Source organism: Oncorhynchus keta, chromosome 8 (assembly GCF_023373465.1).
Source record: "Oncorhynchus keta strain PuntledgeMale-10-30-2019 chromosome 8, Oket_V2, whole genome shotgun sequence".
In the NCBI taxonomy this organism is placed as follows: domain Eukaryota; kingdom Metazoa; phylum Chordata; class Actinopteri; order Salmoniformes; family Salmonidae; genus Oncorhynchus; species Oncorhynchus keta.
Genome location: NC_068428.1, coordinates 23,621,844 through 23,640,668, shown reverse-complemented (window position 1 = coordinate 23,640,668; position 18,825 = coordinate 23,621,844). Strand labels below are relative to the sequence as shown.

Sequence of the window (18,825 nt, the reverse complement as noted above, 5' to 3'; positions counted from 1 at the left end):
TCTGACAGAGTAGTGCCTCATGGTCTGTTATTACATACAGTTGAAGTCGGAAGTTTACATACACTTAGGTTGGAATCATTAAAACTCATTTTTCAACCACTCCACAAATGTCTTGTTAACAAACTATAGTTTTGGCAAATCTACTTTGTGCGTGACACAAGTCATTTTTCCAACAATTGTTTACAGACAGATTATTTCACTTATAATTCACTGTATCACAATTCCAGTGGGTCAGAAGTTAACATACACTAAATTGACTGTGCCTTTAAACAGCTTGGGAAATTCCCGAAAATTATGTCATGGCTTTAGAAGCTTCTGATAGGCTAAATGACATAATTTGAGTCAATTGGAGGTGTACCTGTGGATGTATTTCAAGGCCTACCTTCAAACTCAGTGCGTCGTTGCTTGACATCATGGGAAAATCAAAAGAAATCAGCCAAGACCACAGAAAAATAATTGTGACCTCCACAAGTCTGGTTCATCCTTAGTAGCAATTTCCAAATGCCTGAAGGTACCACGTTCATCTGTACAAACAATAGTACTCAAGTATAAACACCATGGGACCATGCAACCGTCATATCGCTCAGGAAGGAGACGCGTTCTGTCTCTTAGAGATTAACGTACTTTTGTGCGAAAAGTGCAAATCAATCCCAGAACAACAGCAAAGGACCTTGTGAAGATGCTGGAGGAAACAGGTACAAAAGTATCTATATCCACAGTAAAGCGAGTCCTATATCGACATAACCTGAAAGGCCGCTCAGCAAGGAAAAAAACACTGCTCCAAAACCGCCATATACAAGTCAGACTACGGTTAGCAACTGCACATGCGGACAACGATCATACTTTTTGGAGAAATGTCCTCTGGTCTGATGAAACAAAAATACAACTGTTTGGCCATAATGACCATCGTTATGTTTGGAGGAAAAAGGGGAGGCTTGCAAGCCGAAGAACACCATCCCAATCGTGAAACACGGGGTGGCAGCATCATGTTGTGGGGGTTCTTTGCTGCAGGAGGGACTGGTGCACTTCACAAAATAGATGGCATCTTGAGGTAGGAAAATGATGTGGATATATTGAAGCAACATCTCAAGACATCAGTCAGGAAGTTAAAGCTTGTTCTCAAATGGGTCTTCCAAATGGACAATGACCCCAAGCATACTTCCAAAGTAGTGGCAAAATGGCTAAAAGACAACATAGTCAAGGTATTGGAGTGGCCATCACAAAGCCCTGACCTCAATCCTAGAGAAAATGTGTGGGCAGAACTGAAAAAGCATGTGCGAGCAAGGAGGCCTACAAACCTGACTCAGTTACACCAGCTCTGTCAAGAGGAATGGGCCAAAATTCACCCAACTTATTGTGGGAACCTTGTGGAAGGCTACCCAAAACGTTTGACCCAAGTTAAACAATTTAAAGGCAATACTACCAAATACTAATTGAGTGTATGTAAACTTCTGACCCACTGGGAATTTGATGAAATAATTAAAAGCTGAAATAAATCTTTCTACTATTATTCTGACATTTCACATTCTTAAAATAAAGTGGTGATCCTAACTGACCTAAGACAGGGCATTTTTACTAGGATTAAATGTCAGGAATTGTGAAAAACTGAGTTTAAATGTATTTGGCTAAGGTGTATGTAAACTTCCGACTTCAACTGTAGTTACAACATCTTTACCACATGTAGGATTATCACCCAGTGGCAATGGCTCTGTCACAGGTAGTGACATACAGTATTGATGTTTTTGGGAGATGAGGTGGTGTGTAGATGATTTTGGTAGATGAGGTGGTATGTACAGTGGGGAGAACAAGTATTTGATACACTGCCGATTTTGCAGGTTTTCCTACTTACAAAGCATGTAGAGGTCTGTAATTTTTATCATATGTACACTTCGACTGTGAGAGACAGAATCTAAAACAAAAATCCAGAAAATCACATTGTATAATTTTTAAGTAATTAATTAGCATTTTATTGCATGACATAAGTATTTGATGAGAGATGAGGTGGTATGTAGATGGTTTGGAGACATGAGGTGGTATGTAGATGGTTTAGAGAGATGAGGTGGTATGTAGATGGTTTAGAGAGATGAGGTGGTATGTAGATGGTTTTGGGAGATGAGGTGGTATGTAGATGGTTTTGGGAGATGAGGTGGTATGTAGATGGTTTAGAGAGATGAGGTGGTATGTAGATGGTTTTGGGAGATGAGGTGGTATGTAGATGGTTTAGAGAGATGAGGTGGTATGTAGATGGTTTGGAGAGATGAGGTGGTATGTAGATGGTTTAAAGAGATGAGGTGGTATGTAGATGGTTTTGGGAGATGAGGTGGCATGTAGATGGTTTAGAGACATGAGGTGGTATGTAGATGTTTTAGAGAGATGAGGTGGTATGTAGATGGTTTTGGGAGATGAGGTGGTATGTAGATGGTTTTGGAAGATGAGGTGGTATGTAGATGGTTTTGGGAGATGAGGTGGTATGTAGATGGTTTAGAGAGATGATGTGGTATGTAGATGGTTTTGGGAGATGAGGTGGTATGTAGATGGTTTAGAGAGATGAGGTGGTATGTAGATGGTTTAGAGAGATGAGGTGGTATGTAGATGGTTTAGAGAGATGATGAGGTGGTATGTGAGATGATGTTGTTTGGAGGAGTAGATTGGCAGTAGGAAAGTGTTCCAGGGAATGCCTCTCTTCTCCCTCCACCACCTTCTCTCCTCCTATCTTCCGCCTCGTTTCCCCCTTTCCCCACCATTGGTGCTCAGAAGTAGGTCAGGGGTGGTCCAGTGCTGAGTATGTGCTCCCCCAAACACTTCCCTACCTCCAAAAACATGGTGTGTGTCAGTGTGTCGAGAGATAGCGTGTATCATGTGGGTGGAGTGTTTGGATGTGTGCGTGTTTGTGTTGTGTGTGAGAGAGTGTGAGTATGCGTGCATGCTTGCTTGTCTGTTTGTGTGTGTGTGTGTGTGTGTGTGTGTGTGTGTCTGTGTGTCTATGGGTGTATTTATGAGTGGAGGAACACACACCAATGGGACATTTGATCCCTCAGACACCCAAACTGACATTTAGTTTTTGTCCTCTTCTATGAATTTGGCGACGTACTGGATGGCCATCGTTTTGCAAGCTCCGACCCAACTTTGCTATTTTGTAATTATTTTGTTCTTTATTTTTTATTTATTTTCACAAAATGTTTCCGCTATTATTTCTTACAACCGACAAGAACTTGTGAACATCAGATTGGCAGTTACTTACCCTACTCATCAGTTACTTACCCTAATCATCAGTTACTTACCCTAATCATCAGTTACTTACCCTACTCATCAGTTACTTACCCTAATCATCAGTTACTTACCCTACTCATCAGTTACTTACCCTAATCATCAGTTACTTACCCTACTCATCAGTTACTTACCCTAATCATCAGTTACTTACCCTAATCATCAGTTACTTACCCTAATCATCAGTTACTTACCCTAATCATCAGTTACTTATCCTAATCATCAGTTACTTACCCTAATCATCAGTTACTTATCCTAATCATCAGTTACTTATCCTACTCATCAGTTACTTACCCTAACCATCAGTTACTTACCCTAATTCCTGCATCAACTTCGACTCATCTGCTCTGGGCTCGCTCTGTAATTCTCTCTGTAACCGAATTTTCGGCCTACCCAAGAGGAAACACCGGCATTGCAGAGGCAAGCAGGGGGATCCTGGTGAGATTAAGGCGAATAAAAAACTGGCCACCTCTTCCCTCCATACTACAGGCCAATCTTGATAATAAGATGGATGACCGCCGATTGCGGATTTGCTACCAACCTGACTCTTGAAACTGCGATATTCTTTGCTTTTCTGAAACATGGCTCTTGGACAAAATACCTCCCATGGCTATCCAACTCGATGGATTCTCCATTCACCGGGCGGACAGGGAAATCGAGGGGGGAGGAGTTTGCCTCTACATCAACACCAACTGGTGTGCCACCAGCATGGTGGAAGTGTCGACCCACTGTTCACCCGTCTTGGAATACCCGACCTATCTACCTTCCGAGGGAGTTTTCAGCTGTTATCGTGACTGTTGTATACATTCCACCTCAGGACAAGAAAAATAACACGCTGGCACTTAAATAACTGTATAAGGCTATAAACAAGCAAGAAAACCTACACCCAGAGGCTTATTTTCGGGTGGCTGGCGAGACTTTAATTCTGTGTCACTGAGACACGTGATGCCCAATTTCCATCTCCAATGCCACTAGGAGCGATAAAGTCCTAGACCACTGTTATTCTACCCACAAGCAGGCGTTCAAGGCCCTCACTCGTTCGTCATTCTGCAAATCAGATCATGATTTTATTTTGATTTGATTTGATTCTGTACTCCTGCTTCTTGTTTGCAAGCAGAAACTTAAACAGGAAGTACGCGTGACTCGCTCCATTGAGAAAGGGTCACCAGAATCAGAGATTATGCTAAATGACTCCTTTGCTAACGCTGATTGGAATATGTTTCTTGACTCCACCAATAACATTGAAGAGCTAACCACCTCTGTCACCGGCTTCAATTAGAAAATGCAACGGAGACGTTGTCCCCACGGTGAGGGTTTGCTATTCCCCAATCAAAAGCACTGGATTAACACCAAGGTTGGCGCTAAACTCAAGGACAGGACTACCACACACAGAACTATCGTAGACAAAATTGGGGCTACGGTCGAGAACAGGAATAAGTGTAAGAAGGCCCGCTTTGTCCTACGCAGAGTCATCAAACCAGCCAATGACAATCTAGGAATAAGGTGGAATCATATTACACAGGCTACCACACCCGCTGCATGTGGAAAGGTCTACAATCCATTACGGATTACAAAGGAAGACCCAACCGTGATCTGCCCAACGATGCCTCTTTACCAGACCAACTCAATGCATTTTATGAACGCTTTGACAACAACAACATCTCGCTGGGGGTGAGGGACGTCACCAACTCAGAGGGTGGGTGATCTCGCTCTCCAAGGCCGACGTCAGAACGGTCTTTAATCAGGTCAACACCCGCGCTGTAGCACTCACTTCTGTAATTATGAAGTGCTTTGAAAGGCTGGTTATGGCACACATCAACTCCATCATCCCAGACACCCTAGACACACTCCAATTTGCATACCGCCCCAACAGGTCCATAGATTATGCAATCTCAATTGCTCTCCACACTGCCCTCACCCACCTAGATAAGAGGAATACCTATGTGAGAATGCTGTTTATTGACTACAGCTCAGCGTTCAACACCATTGTTCCCTCCAAGCTTAGGACTCTGGGTCTGAACATCCCTGAACTCCCTCTACAACTTGATCCTGGGCTTCCTGACGGGCCGACCCCAGGTGGGGAGGGTAGGCAACATCCCCTTCGCCACGCTGACCCTCAACACAGGAGCCCCACAGGGGATTGTGCTTCGTCCCCTCCTGTACTCCCTGTTCACCCACGACTGCGTGGCTGCGTACGACTTCAACACCATCATCAACTTTGCTGATGACACTACGGCCTGATCACCGGCGACGATGGGTCAGCCTACTTACTGGGAGGAGGTCGGTGACATGGCAGTGTAGTGCCAGAGCAACAACCTCTCCCTCAACGTCATTAAGACCAAGGACCTGATTTTGGACTACAGGAAACAGGGAGGTGAAAACACCCCCATCCACATTGACGGGGCTGCAGTGGAGCAGATCAAGGGCTTCAAGTTCCTTGGTGTCCAGATCACTAAAGACTTCAAATGGTTCAAACACGTGAAGAAGGAGCGACACAGCACCGAACGCATGGCGCTACAGAGGGTGATGCGGACAGCCCGGTACATCACAGAGGCCGAGCTCCCTGCTATCCAGGACATCTATATCAGGCGGTGAGGAAGGAAGGCCCGGAAAATTGTTAAAGACTCCAACCGCCCAAGGCACAGACTATTTTCTCTGTTTCCGCACCGCGAGCGGTTCCGGTGCATCAAGTTTGACACCAATTGGCTCTTGAACAGCTTCTATCCCCAAGCAATAAGACTAATAAATGTCTAACAAAATAGTTACACAGACTATCTGAGTTAACTGTGTATTTTTATTGGCCTTTCATTTGTATTTTTGCACTGTCTCTATGCACACTCACAGGGCCTATACACTCACACAAACCCTCACTCCATCATCTGCTCACTCACACATAATATGCACATACATTTATACTGACTCTACACACACAGACACCCACTCACATACTCACATGTTTATCTTAAATCCTGTTTCCTAGTCATCTTACTCTAGTCATCACACTCTATACATATCTACCTCCATCACTCCAGCACATTGTAAATATGGTTTTGGAACTGACCCTGTATATAGCATGCTTGCTTACTTACCTATTTATGTTCATATTTCTTATTTCTTGTTTGTTTTTTCTAGTATAGCATTGTTATGGATTATTGCATTGTTGGGTTTTGAGTTTGCAAGAAAGGCAGTTCACTGTAATTGTGCCTTTGACATTCAAAACATGAAACTTGAATCTCTCTCTCTCTCTCTCTCTCTCTCTCTCTCTCTCTCTCTCTCTCTCTCTCTCTCTCTCTCTCTCTCTCTCTCTCTCTCTCTCTCTCTCTCTCTCTCTCTCTCTCTCTCTCTCTCTTTCTCTCCAGCTCACTCTCCCGCTATCATTCCCTCACCCACCTCCCTTTCTCTCGCTCTAGTTGGGTGGGAGCCTACATACATTGTTTTGCTGCTGACACACACAAACCAGCTGTGTCAGTCAAGGAATGTATGTAGCATAAACATTCCTTGCATAGCACCATCCATCCATAAAGACATACATGCATTCATATAAACACTGTTTCCACTTTCCTGTGTCAAGCTACACGTAGTGACGCCCAATAGAGGGTACCCACTGGCTCTCAGTGGACATGGATAATAATGTTATGTAATGTAATGAGCGGATGGCATAAAGGCCCATACGTTCCTTTATAATGAGCACTGGCTGATCTGGCTCCGTTATGACACTGATTATACTGTTTAGGACTGATGGACGAGGCAGGCAGGGAGTGGAGGGGGTGAGGGGTGGAAGGGGAGCGGGGCATGAGGCCAAACAGAGGAGCCATTGAGGATGGGCTGAGGGGGACAGTGTTGAGGCCCTCTGTGTGCACCGGCCCAAAACAGCCAGGATGGAGAGACCCCAGTAAGGGGATTGTTTTGGGTAGGCAGGGGTGGTGGAGAGAGTGCGAAGGAGATAGAGAGGAGAGTAGAGCGAGAGAGAGAGACATAGAGGTGGAGTGAGAGAGGGACCTGCCAGGGTGACATAAAGACATGAATCAGACGATTGTTCCTGGTCCCCTGATGACAGTAGGGGTAGAGAGTGAAATGGATTCAGGTAAAGAAAGAGTCTATAATGGGGGAACTCCCATCTCATCTTCAGCTTTGGGTTAATGGGAGAGTTTTGACTGAGTAGGAGTCTGCAGCTCCACCCAATACTCTCACAAGGCCTCCCTCTTTTTCTCGACTCATTCTCTTCATGACAACTGTGTGGAAGAACTGGACAGGTTTCAACCATATAGCATTAACCTAGCCAGTCCTGTCAGATCTTTGGTCACAAAGGAAAGGTGATGTGATGAGAGGTTGCTATTGAATGTTATAAGAGCCTCACTTGATTACATTATTCCGTTAAACCATGATAGAAATAGCTTCTATGCACAAAACAGAATGCACGTGCAACACGAATACAGTTCATTTGCGATAGTCCGATACATTCCTCACGTGCATATCCAAAAGCGATCAGTTGTTCCCCTCCTCACATATTTTAGGTCTCTGTAAAGATCTATGTCTTAGCTATTTATCTTCAGTAAATCCTTCTATAACACATGGTTAGCCCTACAAAACCACACCATGCATAGATAATTGTAAGGTGTTTATTATGCTTAGAGGTGTGGAGAACTATCGACGTGGACACTAGAATGGTGATGTGCGATTGGGATCGGTCCACTGGGTGACAACAGGACGGGGAATTAGGGAAAGGGAGTGTCCCAATCGTTAAAGAAAGGATAATGCAGTTTGGGAAGGGAAATAGAATTTGAATTCCCTTTATCTTATCTGATATGTTTATTTTCTCTCTGATTGAGAGTATTGTTATCATTGAACATGTCGCGTTTGATGTAAGCTAGTAAAGCTATTTTGAGCAAAAATATAATATAATAATATATGCCATTTAGCAGACGCTTTTATCCAAAGCGACTTACAGTCATGTGTGCATACATTCTACGTATGGGTGGTCCCGGGAATCGAACCCACTACCCTGGCGTTACAAGCGCCATGCTCTACCAACTGTGCTACAGAAGGACCACATATAAACGCAGCATTTAAAGTGTTGTTTCATGAGATGAAATAAAAGATCCCAGAAATGTACCATATGCACAAAAGGCTTATTTCTCAACAATGTGCAAACATTTGTTTACATCCATGTTAGTGAGAATTTCTCGTTTGCCAAGATAATCCATCCACCTGACAGCTGTGTCATATCAAGAAGTTGATTAAACAGCATGATCATGACACAGGTGCAACTTGTGCTTGGGACAATAAAAGGCCACTCTAAAATGTGCAGTTTTGTCAGTGAATTAATGTTAATTTCTCGACAATAAGCCACCTCCAACGCCGTTTTAGAGAATTTGGCAGTACGTCCAACCGACCTCACAACCGCAGACCACATGCAACTACACCAGCCCAGGACCTCCACATCAGGCTCCTTCACCGCAGACCACATGCAACTACGCCAGCCCAGGACCTCCACATCAGGCTCCTTCACCGCAGACCACATGCAACTACGCCAGCCCAGGACCTCCACATCAGGCTCCTTCACCGCAGACCACATGCAACTACGCCAGCCCAGGACCTCCACATCAGGCTCCTTCACCGCAGACCAGATGCAACTACGCCAGCCCAGGACCTCCACATCAGGCTCCTTCACCGCAGACCACATGCAACTACGCCAGCCCAGGACCTCCACATCAGGCTTCTTTACCTGCGGGATCGTCTGAGACTAGCCACCCAGATAGCTGAAACTGTGGGTTTGCGCAATCAACCAAAATGATGCACAAATTGTCAGAAACCATCTCAGGGAAGCTCATCTGCATGCTTGTCGTCCTCACCAGGGTCTTGACCTGACTGCAGTGTGGCGTTGTAACCGACTTCAGTAGGTAAATGCTCACCTTCGATGGCCACTGGCACACTGGAGAAATGTGCTCTTCATGGATGAATCCTGATTTCAACTGTATGGTGTCGTGTGGGCGAGCGGTTTGCTGATGTCAACATTGTGAACAGAGTGCCCCATGGTGGCGGTTGGGTTATGGTATTGGCAAACATAAGCTACGGACAATGAATGCAATTGCATTTTATTGTTGGCAGTTTGAATGCCATGACAAAATCCTGAGACCCATTGTCGTGCCATTCACCCGCCGCCATCACCTCATATTTCAGCAAAATCATGCACAGCCCCATGTCGCAAGGGTAGCCATCATCGTCAATAAGAATTGGTTCTTAACTGAATCTGTACACAATTCCTGGAAGCTGAAAATATCCCAGTTCTTCCATGGCCTCCATACACACCACACATGTCACCCTTTGAAAATGTTTGGGATAATCTGGATTGCCGTGTACGACAGCGTGTTCTAGTTCCCACCAATATCCAGCAACTTCGCACAGCCATTGAAGTGGAGTGGGACAACATTCCACAGGCCACAATCAACAGCCTGATCAACTCTATGTGAAGAAGATGTGTCACGCTGCATGAGGCAAATGGTGGTCACAACAGATACTTACTGGTTTTCTGATCCACGGCCCAAATGTTTCAGAAATATCTCTGACCAACAGATGATTAACTGTTTTTCCCAGTCATGTGAAACCCATATATTAGGGCCTTAATGAATTGATTTAAATTGACTGATTTCCTTATATGAACTGTAACTCAGTAAAATCTTTTAAATTGTTGCAAGATGTGTTTATGTTTTTGTTCAGTATACAATGTTACAATGGGAAGAGTGTCTTCTCTCTGTTGTTTTAGTCTTTTATGTGGACTCACTGTTTTGTACAACCCCCCCACGCCTCTCTTAATGGAGGCGAAATGGGAAGAAGCTTGTGTGTAATTAGAGTTTGTCCTCCCTCCATCCCCCTATCTTGGCCATATCAGATCCACCGCCAGCTCCGCTCTGAAAAGAATGGACCTGTGTATTTGGGTTTTAAAAAATGAGAGGAGGCTCTCGTTCTTTTGTCCGTTTCTCACCTCTCGCTACCTCTGACAGGGATTACAATTCCATTACATGATAATGAGTTTCTGGGAAATAAACTAAGAACATTACAATCTGAAAGAACAATTCATATGATGATATAAATTAGATTATGATAATTTTAAAGTGTTCCTGAAATAGGCTTGCCTCCTGTTTGGAGACAGTCCCATCATTGAGACAGCATGAATGTGTTTCTGTGGTTTTCTGTCAGCTATATTGAGTTATAGGGAAACATCACATGGAGGGCCGTCTGGTCTGTGGCTCTCTAATCTAATAGGTTGTCTTTTGTTCCGGGCCTGTTATATTTCACACACAGACCTGGACAGGCTTATCTGTGGATTCTCCAGTCCAGTTGGCTGGTTATTCATCTGGTTATTATTGATAGATTGATCGTTATCTTTGAAATTGTTGTATTGTTGTTGCCTTTTTACTGGGATTAAAAGTGAGGTGAGGCACAACATGACATAGTTACAATAAACTGCTTTGACTTGAAGTAGGCCCAAAAATGGTCTTGTAGATGAATGATAATGTAATGTACAGTAGTACGCTAGCATTTAAAGCTGGCATTTTGAAGTAGGCCTTGCAGACAAGTGCACCTCTGTATGGGCACTCCGGGCTGGTTTCCCCACCGGACGCTGGAACAATTTCTATTCAAATCTTCGGGAAAACAAACACATCGCTATCCTCTTTCATTCTTGGAAAAGGGGAAAAGGCAGAGCTAGGGATTCTGGTGGGTGTGGGGTATTCTATCTTGGCAGCAGGGAACTGTTAACTAATGCAATGTTCCTTCACTATAGCCTATACTCTTTCCCATACTATTAGTCATGCTGTTGTTATTCAGTTAGACTACAGTATACCACTAGATATGTTATACCTTAACTGTAAAACACAGCCATTTACAGACATATATCTCTACATACACGGTAACCCAGTGAGCACACAGATTGTTTAAAACCTTTATTTAACCTTTATTTTGACAGGGAGTCATGTTGAGACCAAGGTCTCTTTTTTCAAATGAACCCTGCAGAATATACAATTACAACACATCAAATGTACAATATGACACAGCAGCAGCATGCCCCCATGAAGAGAGGGGAGTCATGGCCAGGGAGACATGCTCATCATTCCTAGTTTCCCAGAGAGATTTGTGTGGGATATGATAAGGAAACCGTGTCCCTCTCCTCCACTATGGGTCCAGTCCATTTAATAAGTAGGAAGAGAGGAGCTGAAATCGTCAAACCACTCAGACACCGTGGTGAAGAAGGCACAACGGCAACTCTTCAACCTCAGGAGGCTGAAGAAATGAGTCCTGTCTCCGGGGGCCCTCACAGTGTTTTACATTGAGAGCATACTGTCGGCCTGGTACAGTAACTCCACCACCACTGACCGGAAGCGTACCACCCCAGTGTTCTACAGGAGCACCATCAAGAGCATACCCCCTGCTGCTCCCCCTATGAACATTCTACCCCCCCCCCACATATATTTATTCTACCCCCACCCCCAAATGACATTTATATGACATTTATCACTGTTATAATTGTAAATATGTATTTATTATTATTATTTTATTGTTTCATTCACTTCTCTTTTTGACCAACTGTTGGAGCTTGGAGTTTAAGAATTTCACTATACCATGCGATTACATCTGTGATAATGTGATTCATAAATTCATCCAATCTAACCTAAAAACACACCCATTTTCCTATCTTTTCTCTATCTCCTTATCTGTCTTTAAATATTGATCTACAATCCTTTCCCCCACCACTACCTCCCTCCCCTCTCTCTCTCTCTCTCTCTCTCTCTCTCTCTCTCTCTCTCTCTCTCTGTCTCTCTCTGTCTCTCTCTCTCTCTGTCTCTCTCTGTCTCTCTCTGTCTCTCTCTCTATGTCTCTCTCTGTCTCTCTCTCTCTGTGTCTCTCTGTCTCTCTCTGTCTCTCTCTCTGTCTCTCTGTCTCTCTCTCTCTCTGTCTCTCTCTGTCTCTCTCCGTCTCTCTCTCTCTCTCTCTCTCTCTCTCTCTCTCTCTCTCTCTCTCTCTCTCTCTCTCTCTCTCTCTCTCTCTCTCTCTCTCTCTCTCTCTCTCTCCCATGATGTGATGCGTTATTGAGTGGCACAGGTCTGGTCAGCGGGTTTGGGCTTTTCACGACACCCTGTGGAGTGCTAGGGCCTGTCTGGACTAATCAATCATTCTGATTGGATGCTCAACCACAGCAGGTCTGCTACTTCTGAACAATCGATTTAATGTCTGTATTAAAGTCATGGCTGGACAAGAGGCTGTGTTTTCATTTTATCTCAGCTGTTATTGCTTAAATTTTAGTTGTAGACCAAAGTTTGACAAAATGTATGTGTTTACTAAGATATGAATATGGAATAATATATAATATATAAATATTATCCAAATATTAACGCAACATGCAACAATTTCAAAGATTTTACTGAGTTACAGTTAATCTAAGGCAATCAGTCAATTTATATAAATTCCTCAGGACCTAATCTATGGAGTTCATATGACTGGGAATACAGATATGCATCTGTTGGTTTTGCAAACCCACAGTTTCATCGGCTGTCTGGGTGGCTGGTCTCAGATGATCCCGCTGGTGAAGAAGCCTGATGTAGAAGTCCTGGGCTGGCGTGGCTCCACGCGGTCTGCGGTTGTGAGGCCTGTTGGACATACTGCCAAATTCTCTTAAACAATGTTGGGGGTGGCTTATGGTAGAGAAATTAACATTAATTTGGGTTGTGTGACAAAACTGCACATTTTAGAGTGGCCTTTTATTGTCCCCAGCACAAGGTGCACCTGCGTAATGATCATGCTGTTTAGTCAACTGTCAAGTGGATGGATTATCTTGAAGAAGAAATGCTCACTAACGGGGATGTAAACAAATGTGTGCCCAAAATTTAAGAGAAATAAGCTTTTTGTCCATCAGTAAAATTTCTGGGATCTTTTATTTCAGCTCATGAAACATGGGACCAAGACTTTACATGTTGCCTTTATATTTTTGTTCAGTGCCTTAACAATCGTTATTTGCATGTGTAACGCTAATACTCAAATTAATCTGCAATCATCTTCTCCTTATGAACCATAAATCAGATTCACTCCAGATTTTGTATTTAGACTCATTACATCTCAGTCTATCGGGGTTTTTAGAAAGAATTGTTGCTGCATTCAAATATGGATGTACCTATGCATGTTAGCACATATGCTAATGCAAAAAATGTATTTTCATGAACCATTGTTATCCAACTGATATTTTGTCCTTTCTGTGAAACCCGTTCATTGCTGCTCTATTTGACAGTCTGTTTTCTGTGTTTAGGTGTGATGTTGTGAAAATGGTTTTGCATGGATCAGGATCACAAGAGAGAGCACTGACTACTCTTGTTTGTTTGTTTGTTGTTTGCTTTACCTTGCTCTTTCTCCTGCACTTTGCACTGTTCTCTACGCATTCCATCAAATTAAAAGTATTTGACTTGTGAATGAGACAGTATTGCATTTTGCAGACATCATCCTTCCTTGTTCTTTCAGTATGGTGTTTGAAATTCTCCGGTGCAGTTTTGTTGATATAGAACAGGCCAATATTGAGGGAGTTGTTGTGCTGGAGTGGTTGTTTGTCAGGAGGTGGTTATTTCTCTCTCCCTCACTCTCTCTCCCCCTCCTCCCTCCCCCTGACGCAGGCGCTCTGTATTCTCCACTGCGGCGGTCTGTCCCATCATCTGAGGCCCAGAAACTCTCCTCTCCAAAAATAAACCCACACCACCATGCACTCATCGCCCCCCTCTCACCCTTTCTCTCTCCCTCTTCTCTCTCTCTCCCTAGCCCCTTCTCACTTCTCTCACCCACCCTCCTTACCTTCCTCTCTCTCTCTCTCTCTCTCTCTCTCTCTCTCTCTCTCTCTCTCTCTCTCTCTCTCTCTCTCTCTCTCTCTCTCCCTCTCTCTCTCTCTCTCTCTCTCTCTCTCTCTCTCTCTCTCTCTCTCTCTCTCTCTCTCTCTCTCTCTCTCTCTCTCTCTCTCTTTCGTGCTACCACTCTCTCCATGTTCCATGCATTTTTTAGCACCATTGGTTCGGATGCAGCTCAAATTGTTCTGGTGTGATGTAAGGGTGTGTGTGGCGGGGGAGGGGGGGGTCTATAGGACAAACAATGATTCATAACTCGGGACCCTCCCATGATACTGTTGTGTGGTATGTAGGGGCGTGGCGGATTTGTCCCTCTCCCTCCCTCCACTGTGAAGTCTCTGGGATGTACTGTATTGATCAAACAGCCCGTTCATCTATCAGCCCACCTGTCAGTGGATCTGTCCCTAAGGGAGTGTCTGTGTAAATCCTGCCGCCTTGGAAGTGTACAGAGGGATGGGGAGACTCCCACCCTAGAGAACAACATACCAACAAGCAGTTGGTATGGCAACTGCTTGGCCTACAGAGGGTAGTGCGTACGGCCCAGGACATCACTGGGGCCAAGCTCTCAGCCATCTAGGACCTCTATACCAGGCGGTGTCAGAGGAAGGCCCTAAAAATTGTCAAAGACTCCAGCTACCCTAGTCATAGACTGTTGTCTCTGCTACCTAACGGCAAGCGGTACCGGAGCGCCAAGTCTAGGTCCAAGAGGCTTCTAAACAGCTTCTATCCCCAAGCCATAAATCTCCTGAACAGCTAATCCTGAACACATATTTAAATGGCTACTCCAGACTATTTGCATTGCCCCCCCTCCATTCAGCGCATGTGACAAATAACATTTGATTTGATTTGATTGTGGTTATGCTTTTGCTGAGCGAGGGAAACGGATACACGTACAGTTTCTCTTATAGAATAACTTGTCTGTCTAGGACCGTTTTCACATTGCCGATAGCTAAATTTATATTTTGAGAGATTCTCGAGAGACAATACTGTTGTGTAAACTTGTGAAAACGTTGACGTCTCGAGCTCTACCTCCAGAGGGTGAGCACAACACTTACCTGACATTTGCCCCCATCTGAGCAGGGCATTGTAAACAGAATTGTCTCGTTGAGATCAACACTCCTACAGTATAAATGGTAATATCATGAAGAGTTGCTTGCTAGAAGCTAGCTCGTTGAATAGTTTGCAATGCTTAGCCTCCTGGCTGGTGGCTACTGTGACATTTACGGTACTTTTGAGCTGCGAAGCAAGAATGTCAACCGATCCCTCTCTCGGCTCGTGACATTCCCGTCGCTAATGTGAATTGAAAAGTGTATGTCATATTATGGAAATTGACATTTCGGGACGATAAATCTATTCAGTGAGAATAAGTACTACCGTAATTGCTGGTCTATTAAGCGCACCTGAATATAAATCGCACCCACTGAATTATTAAAAAATTTTGTACATAAACATTTGTACATTTTCTTCCCTCTGAAAGCTGTTGTTGTCTTTTTGCACTGAGTCAGTTCCTCACGCTGCTTTCCAACGTCTTATCATCGACTCATTAAGGCCAAGCTCCCGTGCAGCAGCTCTATTTCCTTTTCCAACAGCCAGATCGATCGCATTCAACTTGAAAGCTGCATAATATGCATTTCTCCGTGTCTTTGCCATGATGAGGGTGACAAAATTACTACCGTAATCAGAATGATGGGAAGTGACGGTGCTCAGTTTTTTGGTGGCATGAATCTTGTGAAAGCGGGAAAAATCCATAAATTAGCTGCGTCATTGTATAAACCGCGAGGTTCAAAGCGTGGGAATAAAGTAGCGGCTTGTCGTCCGGAAATGACAGTATACACAGGACTGTTGATACTGTCTTTGTTTGGATGGGACACCTGACACTTGGTTTACTGTACTCTAGTTAGTTATAACTGGTTGTTTACACTAGTGATTACCGTGCAGGCTGATATTATGGCTTTAGGGGAAAAAAATGTCATTTGCTTTAAAGGGCAGTTTACCAATAACATTGCCAAGCCTGCTTGTAGCTTAGCTATTTAGTTCCAGTTTCAGTGTCCCCTGATGGATTATGCTGGGTCATTATGAGTGGTGCCTCATTAGGTCTAATGAGACAATAACAACCTATTGGAGGTGTGGTTTCTCCTTTAAAGTTCTAATGTAGTATCCACCAATACTGGCCCTGGAGGGAGGGAGGGAGGGAGGGAGGGAGGGAGGGAGGGAGGGTCAGAGTGGACAGGTTTTCTGTTGTGTGACAGTGGCTCAAGACAGAATAGTACCCCTGCTCTATGCGTCCTTATTTGTACCTAGTAGTTAACGTAAGGCCCATCTGTGGACATTGAAGCTTGTTACTTGGATGAAACAGTGACTTCAGGACACTAAATGGTAACAGAGTGATTGGCGTAGATGAACTGAAATAAGACCTCTGCTTTCCTACTGTTGCCTCTCCTTCATGTCTCCAGTAATGATGTTTGGAAACGGTTAGGACGAGAAGAAAGGAAAGTAGCAGCATATGAGAAGCAAGAGCCTGACCGGCCATCCGACAAACTAAACTACCATGAAATACATTTTGTTTGTGATTTTGTATCTTTTTACGGGTTGAAATTGAATCAGGGAGGACTGGCGACTGACTGGCTGGTGAACCTGCCGTGTCTCTCTCTCTCTGCTTTTATTTGATCTAATGTTGCCCCTCGCCTGGCGTTTGTAGCACTGAAGGAACAGTATGTGCCCCTGCCACGCTGGAACTATCGCAGATTGTTTTCCCCAAAAACTCCTCCTTATTGGACTCCTCCTTAGAACACTGTAAGACTCAATGATGAGGGTGTTCACTTGTGTTCATATTCAGAGACGATCTAAGGTTAACAGAAGGGTTATTTTACTTTTTGACTAGATTTTCGAGATGTTTTTCAACATGACAATGCTATAGTAATTCATTGAGATGGGGAGATACAGTGTGGAGGTCTGGTTCGTGTTACTGCCTGACTCAGATAATCACATCCATGTTTTTTGTATCTGTAGGCTTTACAAAGTCCCCCAAATCTCTTTTCTCACATATGTGTTTAAAGCCCAACCAATCCACGTCACGGGAGATGCTAATCAGAGAGGCTGAAGACCCAGGAATGGAGGAAAGAGGGGGAGGTTTATTATTATTTCAGGGCAGTTCTATGTTAGGTCAATGGGGTCGAGCGCTGGCCAGTGTGGCCTGTCTGTGATCCTGTCCTGGTGTGTCTTGGGGGTCCTGGGGGGTCCTGGTGGGTCCTGGGGGTCCTGGGGGAGGGTAGTTTTTGTTTGTCCCTGTGTGTCTATCAACATGGGCGGGCTCCACTGTAGCAGCCGTTCAGTGGAGGTGCAGGAGTGGGGGGGTGAAAAACAGACCAATCGTGGGAGGTATAGACTGACAGGGTTCATAGGTTGGTGGGGGGGTTTGATTGACACAAAGACAGGCCACTTGTAGCTTTGGTCTAAACATGAACCTGGTGGGACCTATTGGCCCTGTCTAGATACAGATAAAGACAGGTGTACACACAGAGAACACATACAGTATGTCCTCCCCTTCCTCCCTCAAACACACAAACAAACAACCAGGCCTAAGAAACTTTCAAGCTTGGGCTTGCCGGTTTAATTAATCTGTTTGTGTAGGGGGAAGCGTGGCAGTGGCTTGGTGTCTGTGGTTTAATTAATCTGTTTGTGTAGGGGGAAGCGTGGCGGGGGCTTGGTGTCTGTGGTTTAATTAATCTGTTTGTGTAGGGGGAAGCGTGGCAGTGGCTTGGTGTCTGTGGTTTAATTAATCTGTTTGTGTAGGGGGAAGCGTGGCAGTGGCTTGGTGTCTGTGGTTTAACTCATCCGTTTGTGTAGGGGGAAGCGTGGCAGTGGCTTGGTGTCTGTGGTTTAATTAATCTGTTTGTGTAGGGGGAAGCGTGGCGGGGGCTTGGTGTCTGTGGTTTAATTTATCCGTTTGTGTAGGGGGAAGCGTGGCAGGGGCTTGGTGTCTGTGGTTTAATTAATCTGTTTGTGTAGGGGGAAGCGTGGCAGGGGCTTGGTGTCTGTGGTTTAATTAATCTGTTTGTGTTGGGGGAAGCGTGGCAGTGGCTTGGTGTCTGTGGTTTAATTAATCTGTTTGTGTAGGGGGAAGCGTGGCAGTGGCTTGGTGTCTGTGGTTTAATTTATCCGTTTGTGTAGGGGGAAGCGTGGCAGGGGTTTGGTGTCTGTGGTTTAATTAATCTGTTTGTGTAGGGGGAAGCATGGCAGGGGCTTGGTGTCTGTGGTTTAACTCATCCGTTTGTGTAGGGGGAAGCGTGGCAGGGGTTTGGTGTCTGTGGTTTAATTTATCCGTTTGTGTAGGGGGAAGCGTGGCAGGGGCTTGGTGTCTGTGGTTTAATTAATCACTTTGTGTAGGGGGAAACGTGGCAGGGGCTTGGTGTCTGTGGTTTAATTAATCAATTTGTGTAGGGGAAGCGTGGCAGGGGTTTGGTGTCTGTGGTTTAATTCATCACTTTGTGTAGGGGGAAACGTGGCAGGGGCTTGGTGTCTGTGGTTTAATTAATCAATTTGTGTAGGGGGAAACGTGGCAGGGGCTTGGTGTCTGTGGTTTAATTAATCACTTTGTGTAGGGGGAAACGTGGCAGGGGCTTGGTGTCTGTGGTTTAATTAATCACTTTGTGTAGGGGAAGCGTGGCAGGGGTTTGGTGTC

The 18,825-nt window shown here is 44.5% G+C and overlaps 1 protein-coding gene across 1 annotated transcript in view; it reads left to right on the top strand.

Moving 5' to 3' along the window:
- akap12b (A kinase (PRKA) anchor protein 12b) overlaps positions 1-18,825 on the top strand; it is a 64,032-nt gene that overhangs the window by 2,410 nt on the left and 42,797 nt on the right. The window lies entirely within an intron of this gene.